Below are 15,088 nucleotides of genomic sequence, written 5' to 3'. Positions count from 1 at the left end.
GATGAACAGCTGAGGATCCTGGGATTGTATTCATTAGAGTTCAGAAGTTTGAGGGGATATCTAATAGAAACTTACAAGATAATGCATGGCTTAGAAAGGGTGGACACTGGGATAATAAAATGTGAGGCTGGATGAACACAGCAGGCCAAGCAGCATCTCAGGAGCACAAAAGCTGACGTTTCGGGCCTAGACCCTTCATCAGAGAGGGGGATGGGGGGAGGGAACTGGAATAAATAGGGAGAGAGGGGGAGGTGGACCGAAGATGGAGACAAGAGAGTTGCAATGGGAGAGAGATTCCCTGAGGTTGGTCCGGAGGGAGGAGGGTAACTTCTTCAGGTTAGGCATCCCTGGAAGAGGCTTCGCAGTGAGGTTAAAATAGTATCAGAGATAATGGGAACTGCAGACGCTGGAGATTCCAAGATAATAAAATGTGAGGCTGGATGAACACAGCAGGCCAAGCAGCATCTCAGGAGCACAAAAGCTGACGTTTCGGGCCTAGACCCTTCATCAGAGAGGGGGATGGGGGGAGGGAACTGGAATAAATAGGGAGAGAGGGGGAGGCGGACCGAAGATGGAGACAAGAGAGTTGCAATGGGAGAGAGATTCCCTGAGGTTGGTCCGGAGGGAGGAGGGTAACTTCTTCAGGTTAGGCATCCCTGGAAGAGGCTTCGCAGTGAGGTTAAAATAGTATCAGAGATAATGGGAACTGCAGATGCTGGAGATTCCAAGATAATAAAATGTGAGGCTGGATGAACACAGCAGGCCAAGCAGCATCTCAGGAGCACAAAAGCTGACGTTTCAGGCCTAGACCCTTCATCAGAGAGGGGTTGTTTCTGTTGGGCGGGGAGACTAGGACCCATGGGTACAGCCTTAGAAACAGGGGGGGCCAATTTAGAACGGAAATGAGGAGACAATTCTTCAGCCAGAGTGTGGTGGGCCCGCGGAATTCATTGTCATGGAGCGCAGTGGAGGGCAGAACCTTAAATGTCTTCAAGGCAGAGATTGATAAATTCTTGATCTCGCAAGGAATTAAGGGCTATGGGGAGAGTGCAGGGAAGTAGAGTTGAAATGCCCATCAACCATGATTAAATGGCAGAGTGGACTTAATGGGCCAAATGGCCTTACTTCCACTCCTATGTCTTATGGTCTTATGGTCTAAGGCTCCTGCGACCTCTTAAAATAAGTACAACAGACAAATCAACAGGCACACTTTGATATTTACTCTCAAAGATGAAAGACCCCATATCCGCAATGAGCAGGACAAATGTGATAAATAAAATACCATGCAGTGACTGTGAGAAACACACATAGGACAGACGGCCAGGGAATTCGCCACCAGGACACAAGAACACCAACTCACACCAAAACGGCACAACCAATTCTTTCTCATTTCAATACACTCTGACATGGAAGGACATCAATTTAACTGGGACAAAGTTACAGTACTCAGAAAAGCAAGACAAAAGACAAGCATGAGAATTCCTGGGGGCCTGGTTTTCAACCACCGAAGCGATAAACAAACATGCTGAAATAGACCCCATATACATACCATTATGTTACAAGACCGGAAACAGGATACCCACCATGACAGACCAGACTAGATAAATTCAGAGCAGGACAGAACTACTGCGCTTCAACAGAGGCTAGACAGCAATGATGATGTCACTTCAAAGTGAGATTAAATGTTTGCATGGAAACCTGTCAGCTCGGCAAACCAACTAACAACTCCAATCTTTTGGGATCTTCTCACTAACCTCCAAAGCCTGCTGACTGTCTTAAACTGCTTTTCTGTGTGCTTTTTTTAATCATCCCTCTAAAGGGATGCTTTCAAAGTTCAGTATCAGTTGCAGAGAATAAGCACTGTTCCTTGTTTTGCATTCCTGTTAAACAGTCAAATTCTGGACATCTGCTTCAAAAATGGAACAGAGACTCAGCCAAGTTACTATCTCTTCAGGCTTTGTTGCTCTCAGTGCACATGTCTCTTTGTGTTCCTTTGTGTGCATCAGTGCAGTTCAGATCCCCACTTTCTATTACAAATATATTTCTGACTCTCATGAAAGTTCATCCAGCTGGAAGATTATCTTGTTTCTCAAGACATGAATGCTTTCAGAACCATTTCTTCCAACACAAATACTCCCAAAGCTGATTTCATTTCAATGCCAGTTCATTTAGGGACCATACGATGGGGAAGGAAACTGCAGGGGATGGGCACATTAGAAATATGGAGCTTATTCAAGGAAAAGGTCCTGTGTGTCCTAGATAAGTATGTACCTGTCAGGCAGGCAGGAAGCTGTAGAGCGCGGGAGCTGTGGTTTACGAAGGAGGTGGAATCTCTGGTCAAGAGGAAGAAGAAGGCTTATGTTAGGACGAGGTAGCCAGGAAAGACCTAAAGAGAGAGTTCAGAAGAGCCAGGAGGAGACATGAGAAGTTGGTGGCGGATAGGATCAGGGTAAACCCTAAGGCTTTCTCTAGGTATTTAAGGAATAAAAGAATGACAAAAGTAAGATTAGGGCCAATCAAGGATAGTAGTGGGAAGTTGTGTGTGGAGTCAGAGGAGATAGGGGAAGCACTGAATGAATATCTTTCGACAGTATTCACTCTAGAAAACGACAATGTTGTCGAGGAGAATACTGAGATACAGGCTACTAGACTAGGTGGGATTGAGGTTCACAAGGAACAGGTATTAGAAATCCTACAGAGGGTGAAGATAGATAAGTCCCCTGGGCTGGATGCGATTTATCCTAGGATCCTCTGGGAAGCCAGGGAGGAGATTGCCAAGCCTTTGGCATTGATCTTTAACTCGTCATTGTCTACAGGAATAGTGACAAACGACTAGAGGATAGCAAATGTGGTTCCCCTGTTCAAGAAGGGGAGTAGAGACAACCCTGGTAATTATAGACCAGTGAGCCTTACCTCAGTTGTTGGTAAAGTGTTGGAAAAGGTTATAAGGGATAGGATTTATAATCATCTAGAAAAGAATAAATTGGTTAGGGATAGTCAGCACGGTTTTGTGAAGGGAAGGTTACGCCTCACAAACCTTATTGAGTTCTTTGAGAAGGTGACCAAACAGGCAGATGAGAGTAAACTGGTTGATGTGGTGTATATGGATTTCAGCAAGGCGTTCGATAAGGTTCCCCACAATAGGCTATTGTATAAAATGCGGAGGAATGGAATTGTGGGAGATATAACAGTTTGGATCGGAAATTGGCTTGCTGAAAGAAGACAGAGGGTGGTAGTTGATGGGAAATGTTCATCCTGGAGACCAGTTACTAGTGGTGTACCGCAAGGGTCGGTGTTGGGTTCACTGCTGTTTATCATTTTTATAAATGACCTGGATGAGGGCGTAGAAGGATGGGTTAGTAAATTTGCAGATGACACTAAGGTCGGTGGAGTTGTGGATAGTGACAAAGAATGCTGTAGGTTGCAGAGAGACATAGAAAAGCTGCAGAGCTGGGCTGAGAGGTGGCAAATGGAGTTTAATGCAGACAAGTGTGAGGTGATGCACCTTGGTAGGAGTAACCAGAAGGCAAAGTACAGGGCTAATGGTAAGATTCTTAGTAGTGTAGATGAGCAGAGAGATCTCAGTGTCCGTGTACACAGATCCTTGAAAGTTGCCACCCAGGATGACAGGGCTGTTAAGAAGGTATACAGTGTTTTAGCTTTTATTAATATAGGGATCGAGTTCCGGAACCAAGAGGTTATGCTGCAGCTGTACAAAACTCTGGTGCAGCCGCACTTGGAGTATTGCGTACAGTTCTGGTTACCGCATTATAAGAAGGATGTGGAAGCTTTGGAAAGGGTGCAGAGGAGATTTACTAGGATGTTGCCTGGTATGGAGGGAAGGTCTTACGAGGAAAGGCTGAGGGACTTGAGGCTGTTTTCATTAGAGAGAAGAAGGTTGAGAGGTCACTTAATTGAGACATATAAATTAATCAGAGGTTAGATAAGGTGGATAGGGAGAGCCTTTTTCCTAGGATGGTGACGGCGAGCACGAGGGGGCATAGCTTTAAATTGAGGGGTGAAAGATATAGGACAGATGTCAGAGGTAGTTTCTATACTCAGAGAGTAGTAAGGGAATGGAACGCTTTGCCTGCAACGGTAGTAGATTCGACAACTTTAAGGACATTTAAGTCATCATTGGACAAGCATATGGACGTACATGGAATAGTGTAGGTTAGATGGGCTTGAGATCGGTATGACAGGTCGGCACAACATCGAGGGCCGAAGGGCCTGTACTGTGCTGTAATGTTCTATGTTCTATGTTCTATATTAACCCTGAGGTCTCTCTGTTTGACACCACTACCCAGGGCCCTAGCATTAACTGTGTAAGTCCTACCCTTGTTTCGTCTTACCGAAATGCAGCACCTCACATTTACCTAAATTAAACCCAATCTGCCACTCACAGGCCTATTGGCCCAATTGGTCAAGATCCCTTTGTGTTGTCAGATAACCTTCTTCACTGTCTACTATACCATCAATTTTGATGACATCGCAAGCTTACTAACTATGCTTCCTACGTTCTAATCCAAAGCATTTATACAAAGGTTAGGTTAGATGGGCTTCAGATCGGTCTGACAGGTTGGCACAACATTGAGGGCCGATGGGCCTGTATTGTGCTGTAATGTTCTATGTTCTATTAACGCAGCTCAAAATCTGAAAAAGATCAACATTTCCCAACTGAGATAACAAACTGTGGAGCTGGATGAACATAGCAGGCCAAGCAGCATCTTAGGAGCACAAAAGCTGACGTTTCAGGCCTAGACCCTTCATCAGAAAACAGAGATGGGGAGCGGGTTCTGAATTAAATAGGGAGAGAGCGGGAGGCAGATCAAAGGTGGAAGCTTGTGAAATCCACATTGATACCATTGGGCTGCAGGGTTCCCAAGCGGAACACAAGTTGCTGTTCCTGCAATCTTCGGGTGGCATCATTGTGGTACTGCAGGAGGCCCAGGATGGACATGTCGAAGGGTCTAGGCCTGAAGATCCACCTCCCCCTCTCTCCCTATATATTTCAGAACCCTCTCCCCATCACCCTTTTCTGATGAAGGGTCTAAGCCTGAAACATCAGCTTTCCTGTTCCTCTGATGCTGCTTGGCCTGCTGTGTTCATCCAGCTCCACACTCTGTTACCTCAGATTCTCCAGCATCTGCAGTTCCCATTATCTCTGATACAACATTTCCCAACTGGCAATTCATACCAGAACAGTGCTGAAAGTGCCTATAAACATAATAATGAGAACATCAAAGGCACTGTCCACTAAAACTGAAAGGTATTTATTAACCTCAGTCTTTCTTCCTCATTCCTAGTGTCAGTGAATTCATCTGTCTTATTGTATTGTCACAGGCAGTCCCTTTCGTGATTTGTACAGAACTCATAACTATTTACAACCACAAAATGCTTGGTATACTCAGCAGCTTCAATAGCATAATTTGAGAGAGAAACAGGATTAATGTTGCAGCTCAATGACTGGCCACATGAAAAGGAAAAAGTAAGAGATTAAGCTGATATCAAACAAATACAGAGACAGAAACATGGGAGAGGAGGAATGAGTGAAAAAGAAGCTCTGTATTATAGTGGAAGACAGGAGAAGTTAATGAATTAAATAAAAGATAGTGAAAAACAGAAGAAAATGTGAATGGAACAAGTAAAGAAACTGAAGGTGGCCCTTTATCGATGGGGACTGCATTACAAATGAAAGACTCCTTGGAGTTTCTCTGATTGTTTCCTGAATTGTTTTGCCTGTTAATAGTTAATCTGAAATTAACATGGTCAAATTATAACTCAGTCCATCCATTTGGTCTTCCTTAAAGTGAAAACCAAGCCATGTGATCGAATGTCAGCCTCCAATAGATAATGCTCACTTAGTGCTGTTTGCTCCTGTACTGTCAGGTTATGAAATAACTGTCTTGTTTTTCATTACAGTTCTACTGTAGATGACTCCCTTGCCATCCTAAAAAACACTGAAGGACAGAAAAGATTAAAAGAATGCAGAGTTGGTGATGCAAAGTTGGGCAAGTAAAGGAACCAGTAGATAACACAGTGGGGAGCTGGAGGAACACAGCAGGCCAGGCAGCATCAGAGGAGCAGGAAAGCTGATGTTTTGGGTCAGGACACTTCTTCAGACCCTTCCAGCACCAGCAGTTCTTACTATCTCTGAGTAAAGGAACCAATGTTGTGCCCAGATCAAATGCAACTGGCAGAATGCAGAACAGATGAAAGAAAAACAAGAGGAAAATGAAACAACAGTTGCAATGAAACAGGAAACAGAATGAGGTGGAAGCTTAGGTTTGAAATTGTTGAATTCCAAGTTGAATCTGGAAGGCTGTCAAGTGCTTATTAAAAAAAATGACGGGTTGTTCCTCCAGTGGACAGTTGGTTCATCGTAACAGCAGTTTGAACAGGCATTTTGGGACTGACAGTGCAAAGAGATTATGCAAATCTCTACATCAGCATTGCTCACATATATCATCACGCAAGCTAACCTCCCATCCATTGACTCCATCTACACTTATTGTTGCTGCAGAAAGGCAGGCAGCATCATCAAAGAGCCCTCCCATTCCCCCAGTTATACTCTACTCCAAACTCGTCTGTTAGGCGGAAGATAAAAAAGCTTAAACACAGGTACCACCAGGCTCAAAAACAGCTTCTACCCCACTGTTGTTAGACTTCTGAATGGACATCTCAAATTTCAGAGCTATGGTTGATCTTGTTTTTGTGCACTTCCTGTGCAGCCATAACATTGTATGCCTCATTCTGTTCAACTACCCTATGATCTGTATGTCCTTGTTTGTTTTGCCTGCCTGTACTGCCTGAAAAACAGAACTTTTCACTATATTTAGGTACATGTGTCAACAACAATAAATCAATAATATGGATATCTATAACTATGTTCATACAATACCTCATAGAATCCCTATACTGTGGAAACAAGCCCTTCAGTCCAACGAGTCCACACCAACCCTCAGAACATCCCACCCACAACATAGAACATAGAACGTTACAGCACAGTACAGGCCCTTCGGCCCTCAATGTTGTGCCGGCCTGTCATACCGATCTCAAGCCCATCGAACCTACACTATTCCATGTACGTCCATATGCTTGTCTAATGACGACTTAAATGTACCTAAAGTTGTCGAATCTACTACCGTTATAACCCTCCCCCTAACATAGGCATCCCTGAACACTACAGGCAATTTAGCATAGCCAATCCACCTAGCCTGCACAGCTTTGAACTGTGGGAGAAAACCCACATAACACAGGGAGAAAACACACATAACACGGGGAGAATGTGCAAACTCCACACAGACAGTGACCCAAGGGTGGAATTGAACACAGGTCCCTGGTACTGGGAGGCACACATGCTAACCACTGGGCCACTGTGCCATGATGAGAAGCTCCCCAGGGCGGCAGTTGTATTAACAATGAATTTTAGCTCAAGGTTTAGTTAGAGAAGATGGAGTTGCTGTCCTTGAAATAAAAAAGATTAACGGGAGATCTGAGATTCATGTACAAGGATATAGGGCGGCACGTCAGCTCAGTGGTTAACACTGCAGCCTCACAGTGCCAGGGACCTGGGTTCAATTCCTCCCTCAGGCGACTGTCTGTGTGGAGTTTTCACATTCTCCCTGTGTCTGCGTGGGTTTCCTCTGGGTGCTCTGGTTTCCTCCCACAGTCCAAAGATGTGCAGGCTAGGTGGATTGGCCTTGCTAAATTGCCCATAGTGTTCAGGGAGGTGTAGATTAGGTGTGTTATAGGGGGATGGGTCAGTGTGGGATGCTCTGAGGTTCAGTGTGGGCTTGATGGGCCAAAGGGCCTGTTTCCACACTGTAGGGATTCTACGGTTATCCTCAGTTGTTAATATGACAGGGTTAGATCAGACAGTAAAAGTAAGCTGAATGTTTCAATGGCAAGGATTTCAGATCTAAGGCAGGATGTGCAAGGTCATAGAGCCATCGAGATCAACAGCAGAGAAAAAGGCCCTTCTGCCCAACACATCCATGTCCCTCAAAAGAATCACCAAACAATTGTAATCCTATTTTGCAGCACATGCCCCCTTGTACACCTTGCCATCACAAGTGCATATCTAAATACTTCTTAAATGTTATAAAGATTTCTGCTTCTACCATCCTATGTTTGATAAAGCTTTCTTTACATCTCTTCAAAAACGTCTGCCCTTTAGCTTAAATCTATGCCCCCTCATCATCGATTGCTTCATCAAGGGAAAAAGTTACTTCCTGTCTACTTTGCTTATGCCTCTCTTTTATATACACCTCAGTCATGTTCCCTCTCAAACTGCTCCGCTCCAAGAAAAACAACTCCAGTCTTTCCAATCTCTAATCATAACTGAAACTCTACATCTAAGGCAACATCTGGGTAAATCTCCTCTTCATCCTCTCCAGTGCCAGCACATCCTTCCTATAATGTGAATTCCAGTTTGGCACACAATACTCTAGCTTGACCTAACTAATGTCCTATACAGTTCCAAAATAACCTTCCTGCTCTTAAACTCAATGCCTCAGCTAATAAGGAGAAGTATACCATCTTCATCACTTCATCCACTGTCCTGATACCTTAAGGAGCTAGTGTTACATGCACACCAAGGTCCCTCTGATGCTCAGTGCTTCCCAGGGACCTACTGTTCCTTTGCTTCTTTAGTGCTGCTCAAGTGCATTACCTCATATTTATCCTGATTGAATTCCATTTGCCATTGCTCAGTCTATCTGACCAGTCTGTCTATATCTTCTTATAATTTAAGGCTGTCCTCTTTGCCATTTACCACCCATCAATTTTTTTATCATCTGCAAACTTACAGATCAACCCTCCTATATTCAAGTCTAAATAATTCATACAAACCACAAACAGCAAGAGTCCCAACTTGGGTGCCTACAGGACCCTACTGGATGCAAGCTTCCCATCAGGGTGTGCACATGAACTTTGTTCTGCTCTGAGTAGTGACCAGGAACTTGTTCCCTATGAGGGCAGTGGAGGCAGAAGCAATCAATGATTTTAAAAGGAAAGGTTGGGTAGACATAGGACAAAAATCTTGCAGGCTCCAGATTTGCCCGCAGTGTCTGCGACATAGCCAGTGACTGAGAAACAATGGCCCATGTTTAACCCTTATTTCCCTCTTTGATTCTCTGCAACCCTGAAGCCCAGGGCTATTTGAGATGACACTCAGTGAGTGTGTTTCACACACATTCTATTAATCTGGGCAACAGGAGCATTTTGGACGCATAATCCAGAAGTTGATGTGCCAAAAGCAACTCTAAGATTATCCAATATTGCTGGATCAGAAGTTGGGGTCTGGTGCTTGGACACGTACCTGGCTTCATGTACAAAGTATTTTTGACCGCTTTTAGTAAACTACAAGGGCTCAGTGATTAGCACTGCTGCCTCACAGCACCAGAGAACCAGGTTCCAGTGACTGTCTGTATGGAGTTTGCAAATTCTTCCCGTGTCTGCATGGGTTCCCTCCAGGTGCACTGGTTTCCTCCCACAGTCCAAAGATGTACAAGCTAGGTGGATTCACCACGCCAAATGCCAGCAGCATTCAAAGATGTGCGGATTAAGTGGGTTATGAAGATGGGCCTGGGTTTGATGCTGTGAGGGGCAATGTGGACTTGTTGGGCTGAATGGCCTATTTCCACACTGTAGGAATTCTATAATCTATGATCCTCACCACTTCCCAGCACCTACCAACTACATGAAGGTAACAAAGCAGAGAAAGACAGTCACAAAGAATATCATGGAGCAAGCCACCAGTGTGATGAAGCAATGCTTCCAATGTCAGAACCTCACAGAGTTAACCCTCATTGAAACAACAAGTTATACAGCTTGAGAATGAAGTGCTGCATCATTGGATTTTACAGGGAGTGAAAGCTTTTTCACCCAGACAGTGAAGGGAATCTGGAACTGTCTGCCTGCAAGGATAGAAGAGGCAGAAACCAACTTAATGAGTTTTCAGATGTACACTTGTGATGCCAAGGTGTATAGGGCTATGGGCCAACTGCTGGAAGGATTAGAATAGTTCAGTGGCTGTGTTTGACCAGTGCAAATTTGATGGGCGAAAGAGCTTATTTCTGTGCTTGTGTATGTGTGTGTGCGGTTGTGTAAGTGCAATTGTATGCATGCATGAGGGTGTGTACATGTGATTGTGTGTGAGAGTGTGTGTGTTTGCGTGTGAGCATATGTGTGTTAGCATGTTTGCATGACCATCTGTTTATTTGCATGTGTTCTTTGGAGTGTGTTTGTTACTGCATATGTGTATATGTGTGTGTGTGTGTGTGAGTTTTCATGTGTGTTAAAGGTAGAGAGACTTATTTATTATATTACGGAATCAAGGTGACTTGAAAGGAATTCAGGGATTTACACACATATATATTAATCAATTAAACCCTTCAAACTGATTAAAGGTTTAACAGCATCTTAGGTTTATTTAGTACATCCTCAGCAATGATGTGAACATTTGATCTTTTACTCAGAAATTTTGTGCCTAATACTGCCTCTCTCACTAACACCTGAAGAAGGAGTGAGGCTCTGAAAGCTTGTGTTTTCAAATAAACCTGTTGGACTATAACCTGGTGTAGAATGATTTCTCCTCTTGTCCAGCCCAGTCCAACACCAGCACCTCCATATCATGGGATCATTGACACTAAAAGTATAAACTCAGATGGACACACGGACATGGCGTCTCTCTCTCTCTCTCACACACAGATATGCTCATTCACAGTCAGCAACACAGTCAGGCACACACGCACACATACATGGAGAAATATAGATATTTCAGTCGCAACACACGAGTTTGGAACTTCACTGAGTATTCCCCCACCAACATTCTGTGCAAAATCCCCATGTTCTTCACGCAGCTGTGTCAGCACGGGGTTTTAAGGGGCTAGCGTGTGATCAATATTTTAAATGCTGAAACTCTATTGAAATATCCAACAAGGGGATAAAAAATCAAAATTGGAAAGTCAAGCTTGAAATGGCTGCAATAAAGACAGAGAGAGAGAGAGAGAGAGAGAGAGAGAGAAAGAGAGAGTTTAATCTGGGAGTCACACTGACAGCCAGAAAGATTACCTCAGAAAATCACTCCAGAATTTGCCCCGTCCTCTGTGTCGGGGTGGGGGAATGCTTGTGGGTTGAAGGACAGAGAATCTTAGATGCTAGCATGGGACCAGTGTTTAATATTTTAAAATATACTGATTATGCCATGCTTTCTTACGTTTTCCTATTTATAGAGTCAATGTTATTGCTGTGCTAACATCAGATGGTGGCAGTGAACAAACCTAAAATACCAACCTGATTCATTTGAAATCATTCACCGAGGTTTGCGGGTTAAAAAACACCTCATGCTTTCTATACCTCTTGGCTTCCTGCAGATAAAATACAATGAAATACAGCAAACTCAGCAGCAAGGCAGCAGCAGAGTCACAGAACTGCATTCGAGGTCCTGGTCCAGCGCTTGTCTGCTTCCGCCTGCCTTCTTTGTTTCTTCTCTTCTCCCTTTTTACTTTTGCTCTTTTTCTTTATTTTCCTCTTTTAAAGCCTTTCTTGGCATCTTCGGCAGGGCATGAGTGGGCCCAGACTCCCGAGCATGCGTGGCATTGGTGGCAACAGAGTTGGCTCCTCCAGGCGTAGATGGTGAGGAAACTTGTGGGGGAAGATAGCGAGTCCAGCGTGGCAGACAGCAAGCTCTGAGATGACATCAATGAGGTAGGCCCAGCAAGGCAAAACAGCACCTGAGGAATGGTGACCTCGTTGTTGACTGGGTCAGGCTTTGGCGGTAGTGGGAAGGCAGCGTGGCAATACTGACTGCGGTGATAGTCTCTGATGTTGGCGTGCCCAGTGCGGGCAGTGGCAAAGGTGAATTTGCCCAGTGGCAAAAGAAAGTGCTTGAAGATCTGGCGAAGCTGGCTCTGAACACGTGTGCAGTTAGACTTGTCTTTAAGTTATATCTTTTCATTTGCTCTTATTCTTAAACTATCAAAATGGCACCAGGTTATGGAGACAACTGAAAGCTGTTCAGTACAGTGGCAGTAAATCATCCATTCATTGAAAAAAGATATAAGCCAATGCTTTTTGGATGTTAGATTGAGGAGAACAAAATGAACTATATGAATATAGTTATGACTGTGACAGTCAACGTGAAACCAAATGAAGAAACAGAAAAGGCTTTAGTTTAGGTCTGGAATTCTTGGCCTATGAAAAGTAAATGCCTGAGACAATGTAACATTTCAGCAATGTCTGGCTTCTTTTGCAAGCTTCAAATATCTGAAAGACTCAATTATACAGAAACTGAAATAGCTCAGTCACTGAATTGTAGATGTGCGGCCTTGTTCATAATCTGTCGTAGAATTTGAATCTTGTGAGGCTAGGCTTATCCCAAAATTGTGTTTATCCAATACCGCATTGACCTGCAGTGAGTTCAAGTTGTGTGTTGTCTAAAAATAAACGAAAACATGTATCTGTGATTAAACAAAGCTCTCGGGTGGAACTGTTGGTTTCTTTGTATTTACACAGGGTTGAAGATGAATAAGACAAAGCCAGATAGGCAGCATAGTAAGCAGTGTGTTACTGAAATTATAAAAGGAAATTAGTATCTTCAATGAATGGGAAAAATAGTGGGGGATATATTTCAAACCAGGCAAGTGAGAAATCACTAAAATCATGTAGTTAATTGACTTCTACATGTCAAGTGTCATACAAGTTTAAAACTGTTTTCATCAAATGGGATTGTTCCCACATCAATTTTAATTTTTCAGTGCAGAGTTACAAAAAGTAGATGCCTTTTCCTTATCGTCATACTCCAATCCCTGGTAAGATCTGCACACCCACCATTTGTCATCCTAATTGTTGGCTGCAGCAGCATGCGAAATTTCTGTGTTTTATCTCTTAACATGCTGGCTGTAAAGAGTGGAACGGAAGGTCAAGGAGGGAGAAAGAGAGAGACACACACACACAAACAGAGAAAGGGCAAGTTTACACTGAGAGAGAGCAAATACAGTCTGTGTTGCCCAGGTGAGCAACTGACAACACACAAGGCTAAGGCACAATCCCCACACCCACTCTCACTGTCTATCTCTCTCTCTCTCTCTCTCTCTCACACACACACACACACACACACACACACACACACACACACTCATTCCAATGTACACTGTCTCTCACACACACATGCACATCATACAGCGATGTAAACACTCACACACACAAACTAAAACACATCAATTAGTGAATTACTGTCTCACACACACTAATAAACACACACACATCCGTAATGTACACTCGCACACACACACAGACAAAAATAGTCAGAGAGTCATACAGCACGGAAACAGATCCTTCAGTCCAACTTGGCCGCACCAACTAGACATCGCAATCTGACCTAGTCTCATTTGCCAGAATTTGGCCCATATCCTTCTAAACCCATCCTATTTATAAACCCGTCCAGACACCTTTTAAGTGTAGAAATTATATCCACGTCCACTGGGGGAGGCAATGGCTTAGTGGTATTACTCCTGTACTGTTAATCCTGAGACCCAAACCAGGTCCTGAGACCAGGTTTGAATCCTGCCATGGCAGATAATGGATTTTGATTTCAATTAAAAATATGTGGAATTAAGAACCTAATGATGACCATGAATCGATTGTCAGGGGGGCAAACCCATCTGGTTCACTAATGTCCTTCAGGGAAAGAAACTGCCATCCTTACCTGGTCTGGTCTACATGTGACTCCAGACCCACAGCAATGTGGTTGACTCTTAACTGCCCTCTGGGCAATTAGGGATGGGTAATAAATGCTGCCTGGCCAACAACACACCCATTCTGTTAATGAATAAAGAGGGGGAAAAAAGTCACTTGGTAGCTTGTTTCATATACACACCACCCTCTGTGTGAAAAGGTGATCCCTCAGGGAACAAAAGATGAACTTTATCTCAATTAATTCTTTTCATCATTTCTGTAATTAAGATGACTGAATTGCAGTGACTTGTACACATCATTGTATTTTCATAGATGTAAGTGACAATAAATTGCTATTTTGTTCTACTCAATTCTTTTAAAAATTTTTTCCCTCTCAACTTAAAGCTACAGCCTCTAGTTTGGGACCTGCCCAGCCTAGGAAAAAGACCTTGGCTATTCACCCTATCCATGCCCCTCATGATTTTATGTAACTCTAAAAGGTCACCCTTCAGCCTCTGATGTTCCAGGGAAACAAAGCCCTAGCCTATTCAGTTTCTCCCTATAACTCAAAGCCTCCAATCCTCACAACATCCTTGTAAATCTTTTCTAGATTCTCTCAAGTTTAACAACATCTTTCCAAGATTGTATGTAGTAATCTAAAAGTGGCCTCATCAAAGTCCTGCACAGCTGCAACATGCCATTCCAACTCGTATACTCAATGTTATGACCAATGAAGGCAATTGTGCAGTTGCTTTCTTCACCACCCTGTCTACATGTGACCCCAGTTTCAAGGAACTATGCACCTGTACCCCTAGGTCTCTTTGTTCGGCAATACTCCCCAGGGCCCTAACATTTACTGTAGAAGTCCTGCCCCGATTTGCCTTATCAAAATCCAGCACTCATGTTTATCTAAATTAAACGCCATTTGCCAGTCCTCGGCCCATTTGCCCATCCATTCAAGTTTCTGTAGTACTCTGAGATAGTCTTCTTCACTGTCCACCACAACACCTACTTTGTTGTCATCTGAAAGCTTGCTAACCGTGCCTCCTATATTCACATCAAAATAATTTATATAAATGATAAAAAGTAGTGGACCCAGCACCAGTCCTTGTGGCACAGTCAGTCACAGGGCTCCAGTCCAAAAAGCAACCCTCTACACCTGTCTCCAACCTTCAAGCCAATTTTATATCCAATTGTCCATCTCCCATTGGATCCCATGTGATCCTTGTGTAACTTTGTTGAACACTTTGCTGAAGTCCATACAGACATCTACCACACTACCTTCATCAATCTTCTTTGTCACCTCTTCAAAAAACTTAATCCACCGAGTGAGACATGAGCTTCCATACACAAGACCATGTTGACTATCCCTAATCTGTCCTTGCCTTTCCAAATACAAGTAAATCCC

At 43.6% G+C, this 15,088-nt stretch overlaps 1 protein-coding gene across 1 annotated transcript in view; it reads left to right on the top strand.

The window, feature by feature from the left end:
- The window catches only part of LOC125449218 (zinc finger protein 260-like), a 64,516-nt gene that overhangs the window by 17,510 nt on the left and 31,918 nt on the right, over positions 1-15,088 (top strand). The window lies entirely within an intron of this gene.

Source organism: Stegostoma tigrinum, chromosome 42 (assembly GCF_030684315.1).
Source record: "Stegostoma tigrinum isolate sSteTig4 chromosome 42, sSteTig4.hap1, whole genome shotgun sequence".
Classification (NCBI taxonomy): domain Eukaryota; kingdom Metazoa; phylum Chordata; class Chondrichthyes; order Orectolobiformes; family Stegostomatidae; genus Stegostoma; species Stegostoma tigrinum.
Note: the sequence above shows the minus strand (reverse complement) of the source record. Positions and strands in the feature narration are given on the sequence as shown.